The following is a 19,130-nucleotide window of genomic DNA, read 5'->3' as shown; positions in this document are numbered from 1 at the left end:
TTCTTCTGTGCGTGAAATCAAATTACACGTGTGCAAAATAAGAGCGATTTTCAGCAGGATCATTTTCTATGACTTTAAGTATAGTCTCAGAGAAAACACCAACTTCCAGTTTACACCTCGATATAATCTACATCAGGGGCAGGCTACCCGCCGCACTCCAGCTGTTGTGAAACTACAACTCCCAGCATGCATACTTCCTCTACTCTTCTCAGAACTCTCGTAGAAATGAATGGAGCATGCTGGGAATTGTAGTTTCACAACAGCTGGAGCGCCGGAGGTTGCCTACCCCTGATCTACATGTTTACCCACCTCATACTCCAATCACATCCAAAGCTGCAGTCCACAACTCTGCTGTTAGCACACTGAATGCAAGGCCTCACATTTCACTGCTGCCCCCTGCTGGTTCGGTGGCTGTTCTGAGCATTTTCTATGGTCCAGTGTTGCAGATTAAGCACCGTACTGTGGTCTGATAAAGATTCCAAATGGCAGCCACTGAATTGTGACTGCAGCTCTGGGTGTGACTGGAGTATCACTACAAGCTAAGTAAAGCATTACATGAAGACACAGCCCCTTCTCTTATCTCCCGTGGATGGGACGCTGCAACTTTGTAACAAGTTCTGTTTCAGAGATTCGTCTAATATTCTGCTATGGAATGATAAAACAAATGTGTAACACGGGAAGGGGTTAATAATCACATTTGCGCAGGGACGCTGCACAGCGATGGGATCTGGTCTCACGGATGTTGGGGGAGGAGGGTTATTGCATGTCCCACTGAGATTGTAGACGCGTGTGGATGCCATGTAGATCGTCTGTAATGTGATGCGTGTCCAGAGGCGCTGCTGGATAAACCGCCATGTTTTCTGCCTCTCTCTCAATTACCAGGCCCTCGGTTTAAGCCCCCTCTGGGGGAGCGATAAATCCTGACCTCTTCGCAGCGCAGCGCTGAATCCCATCTATGTGAATGAGGTCCGCTTGTTCGCCTGAGAGAAGATAATTAGGTATCAATTCACCAGGGTTGTCGGCTTCCACGCCGTGTTATTACCGGAGCCATCATTTCATACCGTGCGTCCAGCGAGCAGCCAGAGCCCCGCAGCCAATCACAGCCGCAGAATCCTAATGCGACTCCAGATATTTCCGTCCCTCGTGATGGCTCGCTGCACAAAGGCCACGCGCCAGGCAAAAATGGGGAAAAATTCCAATGGTTTTATAGAATTATTTAAAGAAAACTCCAACTCAGAAAGGGCGAGAGACCTGTGCATCCGCTTTTCTCTGCTGGCGCCGTCACTTGTGGGTTATAATCCTCCGTCCTGGCTGTAAAGTAATCAGCTCTCCATTCACTGACTTCCTGCTTGTGCTCATACACAGAAGTCTGTGAACAGGCAGTGCTGCAGTGTAAAGCAAAGGGGGACAGCAGCAGCACATCAAATCACTGCTACTGACTAGACCCCAGAGCTTGAGTATGTAGACCTAATGTGATGTCATCATGAGGTCACCTTTGGGTTCCGCCGCCCCCCTGGGCCCAGGGACTACTCAGGTCTCCTTCGCTGCGCGGTTTCTGTGAAGTTTCGTAGCGATGATCTGCTGGTGATTTGGGAGATTCTTGTGGTCGACCTCGGATTATGTATTCTGTTCTGCAGAGATGTTTCCAGATGTTCTACAGCTCCCAGGACATGAAACGAGGAGAAGACTCCATCAGTGTCCATCCACAACATTGTACTAATGGTTCAGGTCTATTGGCCCCAGCAGAACCGAGGGTGGGGGAGGGGAGGGAGTAATATTATAGCTTTTATCATATTCATCCAATTGCCACATTTCTTCAAATCCTGGAGCTGGTGAAATGTTTGAAAAGTCTTCATCCCGGGATTAAATATGGCCGTAGGCAGCTGCCTATTCTGCCCGTGTCTTGACTCGGCCCTGAGGTCAATCATTCAATGTCTCTCCCGTCACACAAGGAAATCCTTTCTAACATGAACACAGCAAAGCGAAGCAGCTGCTGTGGACATAAAGGCCGTTCACACTGGGCATGAATGGCGACGCGTGTCCCTGGTGATAGAGAACATGAATCCTCGAAATATCCCCCTTCTGTAACTGCCCTTTAAATACCCCCCCACCCCCATCCCCCGCCTTTGTTAAAATGTCAGCTTCTATTTTGGACAGAATTTTCCCTCCCATCTTCCAATTCTATTTGGAGGGTAAGATTAATGCCCGGCATGTGTTCGCCGCCACGTTCCTTCCCCTCCGGGGGCCTTTGCTTACAAAAAGTTAATGGGAAACATAACATATTAATTAGCGCGTGTGACTTTCTGCGATGAAAATGTAATTAAACCCCAATTTTGAGTTGAGATTTGCACTTGTGAGGCTCCAGCAGAACGCTCACTATTCCCCGCTGACGCTCCTCTACCTTCGCGGCCGCAGTTGTCTGTCATTTCTGAATACGCAGACTAATTAAATAGTAATCTAAGAAGCTGCATGTCGGTCACCGACCGTACCTGTGTACGTCTCGCGGAGGATAATAACACTGCTACATGTGCACATCTGCATCAGTAGTGAAATCCGCCTCCCATTGAAAAAACAGCGCCATGCCGTCTACTGGGGCGGAATCAGGCGCTGAAACTCCCATCAAAACGAAAGCCAAAAAATGCACCAAATATCATAAGGATTTTGAAATCTGTGACGGATTGTTCTGGCCGGATACAACATGGGCGTTCCCTTCCATCGCCAGGTGTTAGCTTTGTTCTTACGCCCCACTGCTTTTGTAACGCCCCAGAGTGGCATTACCGCTTCTGCCCCCCGCTACTGTCCTTACTGCTTAACCTCATGTCATCATGTGTATTTATTTCAGGTCCGAACACTGTGCGTTTCCTATTATGTTCATGTGTAATGTGCCTGGTTCACCAGCAGGTGGCAGCAAGCAAGGCAGAGCTATAGTTACATAGAATGGAGCTTTCCATTCCATTCTACACCCCCCTCTGTGGAGGAGTGGGCGAGTCCCACTTCCTGCAGGAAGGGTGGGGACTAGTTTCTAGGAGCAGTCTAGCTTACCCCCTGCTAGGGGAAGGAAGCAAAGGTTGGGCACGTCGCCCTTGGACGTGCCCCAGCTAAGCAAAGCAAGCCAGCTAGAGCACCTTTAGCTCTGCTGGACATGGAGGCTACAGCTTAAAGCCTCAGAAGCCAGGAGGAGTTTTCCCTGGCATAATTAAGAGACAGACCAGACTACAAAGTGAAGTACAGCATAAAGAAGAAGCTGAGTTCTATAGCCAGCCTGTCGGTACAGTAGAGCCAGAGAGCATCAGATGTAGTACAGAGGAGTTTGCCTGCCACAGTTTTAATGCTAAAGCCTGCTGGGACCAAGATAAAGTCTGTAAATCTTTTGGAGAAATGTTTATGCAAAGTAAAGCTGCTTTTCAACTTCATCACAAGGTCTGGACTCAATTTATTCTTCATCCCCAAATTAACTTTTCCCCTTTTACTGCTTCGGAAGACAGCACCTGGGGTCCAGCGTATCCAGGTAGGAGCACCGTGACACAAAACATTAAAGCACATTGTAGGCCACCCTATACCACTCGGCCATTCCTACACCTGGGTACCAAGACAATTTCTTAAAGGGACTCTGTCCCGTTGTTGCTTCTTTGCAACTGGCGTCACAAAACACTTATTTCTTCTTAAAGGGACCCCCTGCCGCTGTCGGACGTTGCACTTTCTACTGAAGGAGGAGAAGCTAGCTACTTCCTGCCCCTCTTATGTCATCATCCAACTACTCTTCTCATCATTGTTATTCCAGAAGAAAATTATATAAGCATCCAGGGAAAGAAGGGGTTATTTTACTGTGATTGCCAGGAAGGGTTGACAGAGGGACAAGGTTAAGATTGCCTCTGTGACTGTGAACTCAGCCCTATGATCTCTACTATGGCTGACTGTAGTCACTGCACATAATGGAGCAATCATAATGGGGGGTAAAATCTAATACATATAATCAGGTGTGAAGACCCCACATTAAATATATGGACCCCTTTTAGTGTAATACAGGCACGCTCAATCTGCGGCCCTCCAGCTGTTGTAAAACTACAACTCCCACAATGCCCTGCAGTAGGCTGGGAGTTGAAGGTTGAGCTTGCCTGGTGTAATACCTCAGTCTGCCACTAGCAGCCCACATAGACCCTCCTTCCCCTGCAGCCCTGCACTCTGACGGACCTTCTCCCCCACTTTGCCCCCAGGATCCGCAGCTACCAGGGGGCTCTGTTACTCAGCCTCTGTAACAATCCAGATTTTGGACCTGGTTTCAGTAAAAACTGTCTCCCAGGTGAATATTTCAGTAACAGGAATCTGAGTTTGGGCACATGGTTTGGTGCGGGGCTCCGACATGGAGGTCTACCCCCAAGACCCTAATAATTCTTGCACACCTCTGTAATTCAGCAGGTGCAGTGAATATATCAGTGACATCTAGAGGCGACACCAGGAACTACACCCTATCAAAATAAATCATAGTTATTCCTGCCTCCGTCAGGGGAGGCTGTGAAACATGTAGGGATCCAAACGATTACTCCACGTAACATGGCAGCTTGGAGAGAGCAAAGCGGGCTCCGACTTCTAAGCCGCCACATAATGGCTTGTTTTTAATTGAGGAAGACTGGAAAAAAGCAAAAAAACTCATCAGCGCAATATGTTGATGTTTATGTCTCTCCAGAAAGGCAGCGACATTTCCCTCTCGCTTCCATTCAGACGCCATTTGACAATCTGCAACGTATTACAGAGCGGAGGACGCGAGGAGCATTAATGCCTTCGCTGCCTCTCCACCAATTTAGGTAATTCATTATAGCAGGATGGAACAATAAACGGCGATGACGTCACCGCCGAGACGCAGAACGCCTCTTTGATCTGAGCTAATTGTCACCAGAGTCTCCGGCTGCATTGAACTTGTCACTGGGGACGTTTCTAGAAGGTTTGGAGTCTTGAAGAATTAGTTAAATTCCAGACTTAAGACATTATAATGGAACATTTCTAAAATGCTTCAATATTTTCAAGATCTCTGCTTGCTGTTAATGATTGAAAGCATTCCTGTTTGCACCCAAATCCATCCAGACCAACAGCACAAATCTCTCTCCTGTCCTGATAGTTTGGTACAATGTATCAGTGCAGGCAAAATTTATCAATCTGGAATCTGGTGTAAAGATTGGTATCACTCAAACCTACTACTACAAAGTTTTAAAATGTCTCCTATTAAATGATTACATTTTATTTACATAAGACTGGACGCCAGCCCTTTAAATATTTGGGAATTAGGGGTATGCATCCTCATGGAAAATATTTTGGAATAAAAATAAAAACAAAACAATAAAAACTTTTCAGCTTCAGGGGGTAAAGTCTGGTCCCTGCGCCTCTATTGTTCTCTATGACGACATCTAAGAAATGTTCTGGTTTTGTAGATTTGTTCGGTGACTATATATGGAAATCCCGTCCCTTTAATTCATATTTGCTGTACGTGCACCATGTAGACATGCAGCACGAGGACTGAGCACAATCTACCCAAAGAGGCGACCACTTAGCCTATATGCAAATTAGTTATTTGAAAATCATACAATGTCATTTTCTGTATTTTTTTTAGATTCTGTCTCTCACAGTTGAAGTGAACCTACGGTAAAAATTACAGAGCTCTCCATTCTATGTAGGTGGAAAACTTGCAAAATCGCCAGTGTATCAAATACTTATTTTCCCAACTGTAAGGGGCTCTTTTGTTCTGGTTTCACTGTCTGCACAATAGCTATGCCAGGGGTCAGCAACCTTCGGCACTCCTGATGCTGTGAAACTACAACTCCCAGCATTCCCACTTGTTTAGCTGTTCTTGTAACTCCCATAGAATGAAGCGTTCTGGGAATTGTAGTTTGAGCATAGCTGCAGTGCCAGAGGTTGCTGATCCCTGAGCTGTGCCACTGCATGTGTATCACATCTGGTAATTAAGACTCCACTGCATCTACTATAAAAAAATGAAGCAACTTTGTAAATAGCCTTCAAATTCTATTAATTTGGGTACACAGCTCCTGTGCCGACCTATGTGTCATCATGGTCACATAGTACAAGCAAACCCTGTGTAGTCTGATCCAGCAGCCTGAACATTCCCAGATACATAGAGAAGCCTGAACCCCTCCAGATACACGGAGCAGCCTGAACATCTCCAGATGCACAAAACAGCCTGAACCCCTCCAGGTACACAGAGCAGCCTAAACCCCTCCAGATACATAGAGCAGCCTGAACCCCTCCAAATACACAAAGCAGCCTGAACATTCCCAGATACATAGAGAAGCCTGAACCCCTCCAAATACACAGAGCAGCCTGAACCCCTCCAGATACATAGAGCAACATGAAGCTTTCCAGATACATAGAATAGCCTGAACCCCTCCAGATACACAGAACAGCCTGAACTCCTCCAGATATATAGAACAACCTGAACCCCTGCAGATACAAAGGGCAGCCTGAACCCCTCCAGATACGAAGGGCAGCATGAACCTCTCTAGATACAAAGAATAGCCTGAACCCCTCCAGATACAAAGAGCAGCCTGAACATCTCCAGATACATAGAATAGCCTGAACCCCTCCAGATATATAGAGCAGCCTGAATCTCTCCAGATACACAGAGCAGCCTGAACCCCTCCAGATACAAAGAGCAGCCTAAACCCCTCCAGATACATGGAGCATCCTGAACCTCTCCAGATACACAGAGCAGCCTGAACCTCTCCATATACAAAAATCAGCCTTAACCCCTCCAGATACACAGAGCAGCCTGAACCCCTCCAGATACACAGACCAGCCTGAACCCCTCCAGATACACAGAGCAGCCTGAACCCCTCCAGATACACAGAGCAGCCTGAACCCCTCCAGATACAAGGAGCAGCCTGAACCTCCTCAGATACACTAAGCATCCTGAACCTCTCCAGATACACAGAGCAGCTTGAACCTCTCCAGATACACAGAGCAGCCAGAGCAGCAACAGTCTGATTCCCTCCAGATATAAAGAGCAGCCTGAACATCTCCATATACATAGAATAGCCAGAATCCCTCCAGCCTGAACTCCTCCAGATATATAGTGCAGCCTGAATCCCTCTAGATACACAGAACAGCTTGAACCTCTCTGGATACATAGAGCAGCCTGAACCCCTCCGGATACAAAGAACAGCCTGAACACCTCCAGATACACAGAACAGCCTGAACCCCTCCAGATACAAAGAACAGCCTGAAACTCTCCAGATACACAGAGCAGCCTGAACACCTCCAGATACACGGAGCAGCCTAAGCCTCTCCATACACAGAACAGCCTGAACCCCTCCAGATACAAAGAACAGCCTGAAACCCTCCAGATAAACAGAGCAGCCTGAACCCATCCAGACACACAGAGCAGCCTGAACCTCTCCAGATACACAGAGCAGCCTGAACACCTCCAGATACACAGAACAGCATGAAACCCTCCAGATACAAAGAACAGCCTGAAACCCTCCAGATAAACAGAGCAGCCTGAACCCCTCCAGATACAAAGAGCAGCCTGAACCTCTCCAGATACACAAAGCATCCTGAACCTCTCCAGATACACAGAGCAGCTTGAACCTCTCCAGATACACAGAGCAGCCTGAACCCCTCCAGATACACAGAGGAGTCTGAACCCCTCCAGATACACAGATTAGCCTGAACCGCTCCACATACACAGAGCATCCTGAACCCCTCCAGATACACAGAGCAGCCTGAATCTGTCCAGATAAATAGAGCAGCCTGAATCTCTCCAGGTATAAACTGCGTGCAGAATTATTAGGCAAATGAGTATTTTGACCACATCATCCTCTTTATGCATGTTGTCTTACTCCAAGCTGTATAGGCTCGAAAGCCTACTACCAATTAAGCATATTAGGTGATGTGCATCTCTGTAATGAGAAGGGGTGTGGTCTAATGACATCAACACCCTATATCAGGTGTGCATAATAATTAGGCAACTTCCTTTCCTTTGGCAAAATGGGTCAAAAGAAGGACTTGACAGGCTCAGAAAAGTCAAAAATAGTGAGATATCTTGCAGAGGGATGCAGCACTCTTAAAATGGCAAAGCTTCTGAAGCGTGATCATCGAACAATCAAGCGTTTCATTCAAAATAGTCAACAGGGTCGCAAGAAGCGTGTGGAAAAACCAAGGCGCAAAATAACTGCCCATGAACTGAGAAAAGTCAAGCGTGCAGCTGCCAAGATGCCACTTGCCACCAGTTTGGCCATATTTCAGAGCTGCAACATCACTGGAGTGCCCAAAAGCACAAGGTGTGCAATACTCAGAGACATGGCCAAGGTAAGAAAGGCTGAAAGACGACCACCACTCAACAAGACACACAAGCTGAAACGTCAAGACTGGGCCAAGAAATATCTCAAGACTGATTTTTCTAAGGTTTTATGGACTGATGAAATGAGAGTGAGTCTTGATGGGCCAGATGGATGGGCCCGTGGCTGGATTGGTAAAGGGCAGAGAGCTCCAGTCCGACTCAGACGCCAGCAAGGTGGAGGTGGAGTACTGGTTTGGGCTGGTATCATCAAAGATGAGCTTGTGGGGCCTTTTCGGGTTGAGGATGGAGTCAAGCTCAACTCCCAGTCCTACTGCCAGTTTCTGGAAGACACCTTCTTCAAGCAGTGGTACAGGAAGAAGTCTGCATCCTTCAAGAAAAACATGATTTTCATGCAGGACAATGCTCCATCACACGCGTCCAAGTACTCCACAGCGTGGCTGGCAAGAAAGGGTATAAAAGAAGAAAATCTAATGACATGGCCTCCTTGTTCACCTGATCTGAACCCCATTGAGAACCTGTGGTCCATCATCAAATGTGAGATTTACAAGGAGGGAAAACAGTACACCTCTCTGAACAGTGTCTGGGAGGCTGTGGTTGCTGCTGCACGCAATGTTGATGGTGAACAGATCAAAACACTGACAGAATCCATGGATGGCAGGCTTTTGAGTGTCCTTGCAAAGAAAGGTGGCTATATTGGTCACTGATTTGTTTTTGTTTTGTTTTTGAATGTCAGAAATGTATATTTGTTAATGTTGAGATGTTATATTGGTTTCACTGGTAAAAATAAATAATTGAAATGGGTATATATTTGTTTTTTGTTAAGTTGCCTAATAATTATGCACAGTAATAGTCACCTGCACACACAGATATCCCCCTAAAATAGCTAAAACTAAAAACAAACTAAAAACTACTTCCAAAAATATTCAGCTTTGATATTAATGAGTTTTTTGGGTTCATTGAGAACATGGTTGTTGTTCAATAATAAAATTAATCCTCAAAAATACAACTTGCCTAATAATTCTGCACTCCCTGTAAATACTGTATATGCAGGCTGGGGTTGCTCAGAGAGCTATTATTTTGTGTTATCTGTGGTGTTACATGGGACTGCAGGCAGCCTCTTCTGCATTCTGCATATATGTCCTTGGGTCAGGCTTGACCTTCAGTTGGGACTCTGTATCCACATTGGTATTTTGGGCCTTCATTACATGAATATCTGGATGCGAATCGCCGGTACAGAATGCAGCTCCGCAGCATACCTGCCGCACACACAGCTGCACACGTGAAAGTGACCTCATCCATCCAGACAGGAGCCGTTAGTGAAACATATCATTAGCTGCTCTCCTTCCCCATGACCCCCCCTCAGGTCACAAGTAATTTAAATCCAGACTGGTGACCCCTGTACTCCCTGCAGCTTACACCTGTGCCCAGAAAACACTGAGCAGCGCAGGATTATACACAGCTGCTGGATGGCTTGTAACTGCCGGCAATGTTCTGCATGTTTTATATATCTGGTGCAATGCTCTGTAGATTCTGTGTATGTGGTGCAATGTTTTGCACGCTCAATATATCTGATTCAATCTTCTGCAGATGCTGTGCAACTGATACAATGTTCTGCAGATTTTGTATATGTGGTGCAATGTTCTTCAGATGCACTTAAACAATACTCTGCAGATTCTGTGTTTGTGGTGCAATGTTCTTCATGTTCTGTATATCTGATGCAATGTTCTGAAGATTCTGTATATGTGGTGCAATGTTCTGCATGTTTTATATATCTGGTGCAATGCTCTGCAAATTCTTTGTATGTGGTGCAATGTTCTACATGTACAATATATCTGATTCAATGTTCTGCAGATGCTGTGCAACTGATACAATGTTCTGCAGATTTTGTATATGTGGTGCAATGTTCTTCATGTTCTGTATATCTGATGCAATGTTCTGAAGATTCTGTATATCTGGTGCAATGTTCTGCATGTTCTTTATCTGTGGAGCAATGTTCTGCAAATGTTGTGTATCTCATGCAGTTATCTGCAGTGTCTGTATATCTGATGCAATGTTCTGCAGATCCTGTATTTATGTTCTCTTACAGATTAACACTTTGTCTTGATTGATACTTTGTTGCTCTTTGTTCCTGTAGTTGGTGATGAATCTCTTCTTCATGTCACTTGATAATATCTCAGCAGTATGCGGCAGCAGGAACCAAGCGTCCGGGGCTCCCAGCGCCAACCTCCCGGGGAATGGTGGAATAAGCAGGAGGAATTGAATGCGGCAGAGGGAGGAGGCGTCGGGGGTTCATTATGGTCCCCGAATACTCTATGATTGCCAGAAGAGCTGCGGCTCCTGCACCGTCTCTCTATGAGCTTTATCTGCAGCTGGCTCGGCTACACGCTTCAATCCCCTCATCGTAGAAATGATGGGGGTCTCAGCACTCGGATCTCCAACTATTGAAACTTCTGATGTCTCTATGACCCTTAAAGGGGTCGTCTGACTTCAGCAAATGACATTTATCATGTAGAGAAAGTTTCTGCAAGGCCCTTACTAATGTGATGGGGTTCTCCAAGAATGAATCCAGCAAAGGAGGCAACATGAAGAATCATAATACATTAGTAAGGGCCTTGTATAAACTGCCTCTACATGATAAATGCCATTTGCTGAAGTCAGACGACCCCTTTAAACCAGCAATGCACGTTAGATTCAGGTCAGGCAAACTGGAAGATTTCTAGGAGACTGGCCACCATCTAATGGGTCTGAGGCCTTCCTGACTCTGCCTCAAGGTGAAGAATCAGCCACTTGGATTTTACATGTATGATCTTTCTGTTTGCCATCACCGCCAGAGGTGTCTGTAGGGGACAGAATAGTATGGAGGGGAGCAGAGGAGTCAGAGAGGGCAGAGGGGTCTGGAGGAAGGCAGAGGGGTCTGGAGGAGGGCAGAGGAGGTCAATGGAGTCTGAAGGAGGGCAGAGGGGTCTGAAGGAGGGCAGAGGAGGTCAATGGAGTCTGGAGGAGGGCAGAGGGGTCTGGAGGAGGGCAGAGGAGGTCAATGGAGTCTGAAGGAGGGCAGAGGGGTCTGAAGGAGGGCAGAGGAGGTCAATGGAGTCTGGAGGAGGGCAGAGGGGTCTGGAGGAGGGCAGAGGAGGTCAATGGAGTCTGAAGGAGGGCAGAGGAGGTCAATGGAGTCTGGAGGAGGGCAGAGGGGTCTGGAGAGGGTAGAGGAGGTCAGTGGAGTCTGGAGGAGGGCAGAGGGGTCTGGAGGAGGTCAATGGAGTCTGGAGGAGGGCAGAGGGGTCTGGAGGAGGTCAATGGAGTCTGGAGGAGGGCAGAGGAGGTCAATGGAGTCTGAAGGAGGTCTGAGGGGTTTGTAAGAGGGCAGAGGGGTCTGGAGGAGGGCAGAGGAGGTCAGTGGAGTCTGGAGGAGGTCAGAGGGGTTTGTAAGAGGGCATTGGAGTATGGAGGGGGCAGAGGAGGTCTGAGGGAGGGCAGAGGGGTCTGGAGGAGGGCAGAGGGGTCTGGAGGAGGTCAGAGGGGTCTGAGGGAGGGCAGAGGGGTCTGAAGGAGGGCAGAGGGGTCTGGAGGAGGGCAGAGGGGTCTGGAGGAGGGCAGAGGAGGTCAGTGGAGTCTGGAGGAGGTCAGAGGGGTTTGTAAGAGGGCATTGGAGTATGGAGGGGGCAGAGGAGTCTGAGAGAGGGCAGAGGGGACTGAAGGAGGGCAGAGGAGTCTGGAGGAGGTCTGAGGGAGGGCAGAGGGGTCTGGAGGAGGGCAGAGGGGTCTGGAGGAGGGCAGAGGGGTCTGGAGGAGGGCAGAGGGGTCTGGAGGAGGGCAGATGAGGACAGTGGGGTCTGAAAAAGTGCAGAGGGGTCTCAAGAAGGGCAGAGGGATCTGGAGGAGGGCAGAGGAGTCTGGAGGAGGGCAGAGGAGTCTGGACTCTTTAGAGGAGGACAGACGAGTCTAGAGGGGATGAAGAGGCCTGTAAGAAACAGAAAAGTCTGGAGGGATTGAGATATCTGGAGGGGACAGAATAGTCTGGTTGGGTACAGAGGAGTGTGGAAGGGAAAAGAGTCTTGAGGAGAAGGCAGAGAAGTCTGGAGGAGGACAGAGGGTCTGGAGGATACAGCACTGATCTAACCTCCTATCTGACTGATATTAGCCTCGCCAGTGCTGCAAGATACACAGTGTCGGACTGGGGTACCTAGGGCCCACCAGTAAAATTTATTTTGGGGGCCCACCCTACAGATACATTCAAATATAATAAATAATCTAACAAGTTTGTTATATGACAATAGGCTGGTTGAGGTGATGTACATTGAATATATGTATGTAGTGCAGTAAGTTTAATGTGTTATGTGCCACTTTTGCAAGGGGTGTGAGACTAGGGGCCCACCTTGCTCAGGGGCCCACCGGGTGTTTCCCCTGTACCCCTGTGGGCCAGTCCGAGCCTGAAGATACAGCTTGGGACGGGTTACTGGCCCTTTAAGATATTCTGCTGTATCGCGCACTTACCTCCTGATAAGTCTGCACCACATTTATAGAATTTACACTTTGCCGTTACTTGATAATTTTTACACAAGAGGAAACTTTTAATAACCTGTAAAGAAATGGAAGAGACGGTAGACGCGGTGTCCGGGGGGCGATCCTCTAATTGGATGTAATTTATCTGGGAGTATAGACAGCAGATGGCTTCTCGGAGGGAGGGACGGACGCCCCCACCCCCACCACCTCGCTGCTCTTTTGTCGGGGTTAACCTCGCGCCTCCTCTGGATGCAGCGCTGCAATTCTCTGCTGCACAATTATAAGTAAAGCCGCCGCCGCGTCCAATATTATATTCCAAGGCCCCTTATTAATGATGACTTGGAGAAATTCAGGGACAAGGAGCAACTCATTAGAAGTTTTCCATTTTGTATCTTCACATTAAATTTGAAGGCCGAAGTGTAAAAAGGATCGGCGCTTACGAGCACGCCGATCAATACCCTGTTTATAGGGCTGCGGAGGAGATTTCAAGAGCAGCGGTCACCTCTCCCGACATGTCTGTTATAATAACTACTGGCATTCCCCATATAATAATCACGGTAAAGTGTTTTTAAGACTCTATCTTGCCTTATTCCTCTATTATTCCTAATAGAAGTTCTGAATGAATTGCCAGCAGTCTGCCATACAGTTCCTTCTGGGTGTTACCAGTTAGAAGTCTGCGACCATCCGGTCAGTGCTCCCAGTATGCTGGGCCCCCCCCCAACTGGAAACACCCAGACGGATCTGTATTGCTGACAAGGAATGGCTGAACAGAGGAGTCCTAATACTATATGCTCCAGAACTGTTAGTACTTGGGGATGCAAGCAGTTACCTAAACAGACATGTCAGGAATGGCGACTGCTGAATTAATAATCACCCAGCTTTTCCGGAATCGGATATAACGCAGACGCACTCCTTTTCTTGCCGTGACTTTCTTTACTTGCTCTGGGAGTAATTTGAGAGCGTCTGGAAAGCTGGATGATTTAGGCGGCATCTCCCGGGAGCGCAGTCGCCGCACGACGTGATTTGTTGCTGCAGCAAAGTCTTTCCATTTTATATCAGCAATTATAACAGTTTAGGGAAGTGAGAGGAGAAGAGACTCGTAGACTGTACGCACCCCCCCCCCCATCCTGTAACAGTCACCGCTCGCTTCATATGCCAGATGGTGGATTACCCGGCTGTATGCACGGCGGGTATAGAAACGGAATTAAAACAATACATCCTGATACAGCTGCTTCATACATGACCTCCTGGAGCGATGGGGGAGCGGCACGTGCGTTATACTGATGAGGGGCGCCGATTATTAGTGAAGTACCCCCCCAATAAGGCAGAAGGCATCAGATGATTGGTTCAGAGCCCAGAATGCAAATCACTACAGCAAACTCTGTGCAGATAACAAACAAGCAGGAAATACTGGGGGATTTCAGCTCTGAAGCTGCAGTATTATGTATGTGATTTTAAGGTATAATACAGGATGTAACTCAGGATCAGTAATGTATGTACACAGTGACTGCACCAGCAGAATAGTGAGTGCAGCTCTGGAGTATAATACAGGATGTAACTGAGGATCAGTACAGGATAAGTAATGTATGTACACAGTGACTGCACCAGCAGTATAGTGAGTGCAGCTCTGGAGTATAATACAGGATGTAACTCAGTATCAGTACAGGATAAGTAATGTATGTACACAGTGACTGCACCAGCAGAATAGGGAGTGCAGCTCTGGAGTATAATACAGGATGTAACTCAGGATCAGTACAGGATAAGTAATGTATGTACACAGTGACTGCACCAGCAGAATAGTGAGTGCAGCTCTGGAGTATAATACAGGATGTAACTCAGGATCAGTACAGGATAAGTATTGTAATGTATGTACACAGTGACTGCACCAGCAGAATAGTGAGTGCAGCTCTGGAGTATAATACAGGATGTAACTCAGGATCAGTACAGGATAAGTAATGTATGTACACAGTGACTGCACCAGCAGAAGAGTGAGTGCAGCTCTGGAGTATAATACAGGATATAACTCAGGATTAGGACAGGATAAGTAATGTATGTACACAGTGACTGCACCAGCAGAATAGTGAGTGCAGCTCTGGAGTATAATACAGGATGTAACTCAGGATCAGTACAGGATAAGTAATGTATGTACACAGCAACTCCACCAGCAGAATAGTGAGTGCAGCTCTGGAGTATAATACAGGATGTAACTCAGGATCAGTACAGGATAAGTAATGTAATGTGTGTATACGGGGATCAGGATTGGATGTTTGTTGTAACAGTTTTGTCCAGGATTAGAAATCTATGGCTTTAAAAAAAACATAAAAAGAAACAGCGCCACTCCTACCTGTAGGCTGTGTCAGGTATTGCCGTTCACCATGGTGTCATGCTGTTTGTCCATATGGCCGTCTAGATGTCCTTTCTCTCCCATGATTTATATATATATTTACTATTGTCCCTCATACTCTTACAGGGGTCATTTACAAAGACCGTTTTTTTTTTTTACGCCAGCCTTAGATTCCCCCTACTACGCTGCTGGAGGATTTGCCTCATTTATGCCGAGGTGTGAATCTGTGGCAGTTCATGGCCCTTGAGTGAAAAAGGACTCCTAAGGCTACATGTACATGACCATTAAAAATGGCCGCCTGACGGGAGTTTTAGCACACTTTTAGTCTATGGGGCTATTATCATTGCCGTTCTTTTAACAGCCAGTGAATAGCGGCCGTCAATAAATAGGACATGTCTTATTTTGGGCGGTTTCCATGGCCAGAAAGACTCAATAAAAATTAATGAGACCGTTTTTAATGGCCGCTTAGACAGGAGTGCTCCGTCTAACGGCCGCTAAAAACGGGTACAATATAACAATATGGCCTTTTAGGGGTTAAATAATATATATTTTTTTTAAATGCTCACCTCATCCACCTGCAGCGGCAGTCACTCCTCTCTGGATTGAAAATCATCTGCGCTTAGCGTGATGACATCACCACGCGCTTATGCTGGGAGCGAAACATTATAGCTGGGGGCCACTATGGGGGACATTATTACTGCGGGGGCCACTATAGGGGACATTATTACTGCGGGGGCCACTATAGGGGACATTATTACTGCGGGGGGCCACTATGGGGGACATTATTACTGCGGGGGCCACTATGGGGGACATTATTACTGCGGGGGCCACTATGGGGGACATTATTACTGCGGGGGCCACTATAGGGGACATTATTACTGCGGGGGCCACTATGGGGGACATTATTACTGCGGGGGCCACTATAGGGGACATTATTACTGCGGGGGCCACTATAGGGGACATTATTACTGCGGGGGCCACTATAGGGGACATTATTACTGTGGGGGCCACTATGGTGGACATTATTACTGCGGGGGCCACTATGGGGGACATTATTACTGCGGGGGCCACTATGGGGGACATTGTTACAAATGGGGGTCACTATGAGGAACATTACTACTGGGGGCCATTATGTGTACGGAGGGCACTGCAGGGGTTGGGATCTTTATATAAAAAAAAACAATGAAATTCATTCGTTTTTCATGGCCATTATAAACGGACAGCCAGAAAATGGATGCACAAATGGTTGAAAAATGAAAAACTGTGTGTCCGTTTCTAACAGATGTCAGTAAATGACCCCCACCGTGTTTTTGTTCCTGGTCTAACTGATGATTCACTGACAAAACAAGTAGGATCCTGAAGTCTATGGGGCCTAGGGTGTCAAACCTATGGCACGGGTGCCAGAAGCAGCACTCAGAGCCCTCTCTGTGGGCACCCGCAACGTGGAATCTATGGTGTGCCAATATGCCTTAGGCCTCATGCACACAAACTTATTTTCTTTCTGTTTTTTTTTGGACCGTATGTGGATCCATTCATTTCAATGGGTCCTCAAAAAAAAACGGAAGTTACTCCGTGTGCATTTCATTTCCATATGTCCGTATTTCCGTTCCGGTCCGCATTACGGACAAGGATAGGACTGTTCTATTAGGGGCCAGCTGTTCCTTTCCACAAAATATGGAATGCACACGGACTTCATCCGTATTTTTTGCAGATCTGTTTTTTTCCGAACCGCAAAATACATACGGTTGTGTGCATGAGGCTTTAGACTTTTCCTGCCATTCATCAGCACAGGGTGCACTATGTACGTCACAGGGCGCACTATGTACGGCACAGGCAGCGCACTATGTACGTCACAGGGCGCACTATGTACGGCACAGGCAGCGCACTGAATGTAGGCAGGCTATTACAGCTAAATGATAAGGTAGATAGAAGGTATACTATACCGGACTGTAGTATTCAGGTTACATGGCCATGTTGGCACTTTGCGATAAATAAGTGGGTTTTTGGTTGCAGTTTGTCACCCCTGCCCTGGGGAGAATAAGGTAAGTCCAGCCATCTGCCTGGATTCAGCATGAGGGGCGCTGGGCTCAGCCTGCAGCTCTGTTTATTTACATTCATGTCTGTGATACATTTTGTGTGGGTTTTTGTTTACTGTTATGAAACGTTACATTAGTAACATTCTAAACCAAATCCTTCCTTCAGTGATAGACACTTTGTATAGCGCCATCTACAGGGAAGGCTTTATACTTTATCACTCTGCGCAGGACACACACAACCTGTGGACAGGTCTGGCCACGTTTTCTGATCCTGGAGTTAAATCCATTTTCTGTTTTTGTCTTCGGAGTATAAATACCATGGGTCTTTTTTTACTTCAATATGATGGTCGCCTCATAGAACCTGAAGGACCCGTTAAATGTTAATGGACTCCATACTGGTGTCGGTCGTGGGGCAGATGTGAACAGATCAGGTATCAGCACAATCATCGCAGATGGGAACGGAGATCCTCCCCGAGTCACATCAGATATTTCTTCACAGAAAATACAATAATCTGTGAATGACGCAGAATTCCCTGCAGGCAGAAGTATTGAATGTGACCACAGAAATCTCCCTCATCTCTAATGTAAACCGTGCAGCAAGAAATCACGTAACGCCTGTGGCCTCGTATGAACGCCGTCGTATCCACTGTGATCTACCTGCACAGGAAGAACCAAAGGAGACACGAAGAATGCAGAACACACAAGGTCATGTACAATACAAGCCGAGCAGTTCTGCATCGCTGTCAACCCCAAATATCCAGCTAGTGATCAGCAGCCTTGTAAACCCTTTATTATCCTGAAATATGCCTATATTAGGGTTATTTCAGGCGCAGATTGCGGCGCAATGGTTGAATTATACTCTAGTCCTATCCAAAGCTGCAGGTACTATTCTGGGGTTACTTCCCCCACTCCACTTACATCCAGAGTGACACACACACACTTCTGGTGCTTCATCATCTCGAAGTGCAGTCGTTTCCGGAGCTGCATTCATAACATGTAACTTCTGTAACATGAAGTCACATTCAGAGCTGAAATCATAATTCTACTGACATATAAATGTACAGTAACATTCAGAGGAGCATTCATAATTCTTCTGTAACATGAAGTCACATTCAGAGCTGAAATCATCATTCTACTGCCATATAAATGTCTTGCAGTCCAGTAACATTCAGAGGAGCATTCCTAATTCTTCTGTTCCATAATCTCATTCTGCTGCAGCGGCCAGCGCTGATGTCTGCCTGTGATCAGAAATGCCCCTCTGTATCAGTGCAGCCGAGCTCCTGTAATGAACTGGTCACTGGTATGTTGCATTATGGGAGATTTCTACACCAAACACTACATCTCTCACAATGTATTAAAGCAGAGCATGCTCTGTACGGATAAGGACGGAGCTGGGATATGTGAGGTCCTGCAGCTGAGAGGAAACTAGAGGAATTCTGACTGCAGCTCTGGATGTGACTGGAGAATAACTCAAGACTAGTGTTTAGCGAATCGAACTCCACAAAGTGAAATTCGATCTCAATTTCAGGGAAAACTTGATTCTCCGTGAAGCGGAATTCCCTCATGCTTCATGGTAATGAATCGATTTTACCTGAAATGATGCAAGAAACAAAATACATCATACTTCCCTCATCCATTTGGGTGTGAAGAGCCGCCTGCCACCATCTTGAATGAAGATCTTGCCCGAAATCCCGTGCGCGGTGACGTATGAAGTCGTCACGGGCCATGCGAGATTTTGTGCTAGATCTTCAGTCAAGATGGCAGCGGCCGACTCTGTGATCAGATGGATGGGGGTTAGTATCATTTTATAAATGTTTTTATTTGTTTTACACTGGATTATTGTCATTGCACCCACTGCTTACAAAGAAATGCGCTTCGTGACAAAGTAATTCGTCACAAAGAAAATTTCTACATTTTTTTGTAAAATTTGGCGAAGCAGCCG

This window comes from Bufo bufo, chromosome 11 (assembly GCF_905171765.1).
Source record: "Bufo bufo chromosome 11, aBufBuf1.1, whole genome shotgun sequence".
NCBI classification, from domain to species: domain Eukaryota; kingdom Metazoa; phylum Chordata; class Amphibia; order Anura; family Bufonidae; genus Bufo; species Bufo bufo.
Note: the sequence above shows the minus strand (reverse complement) of the source record.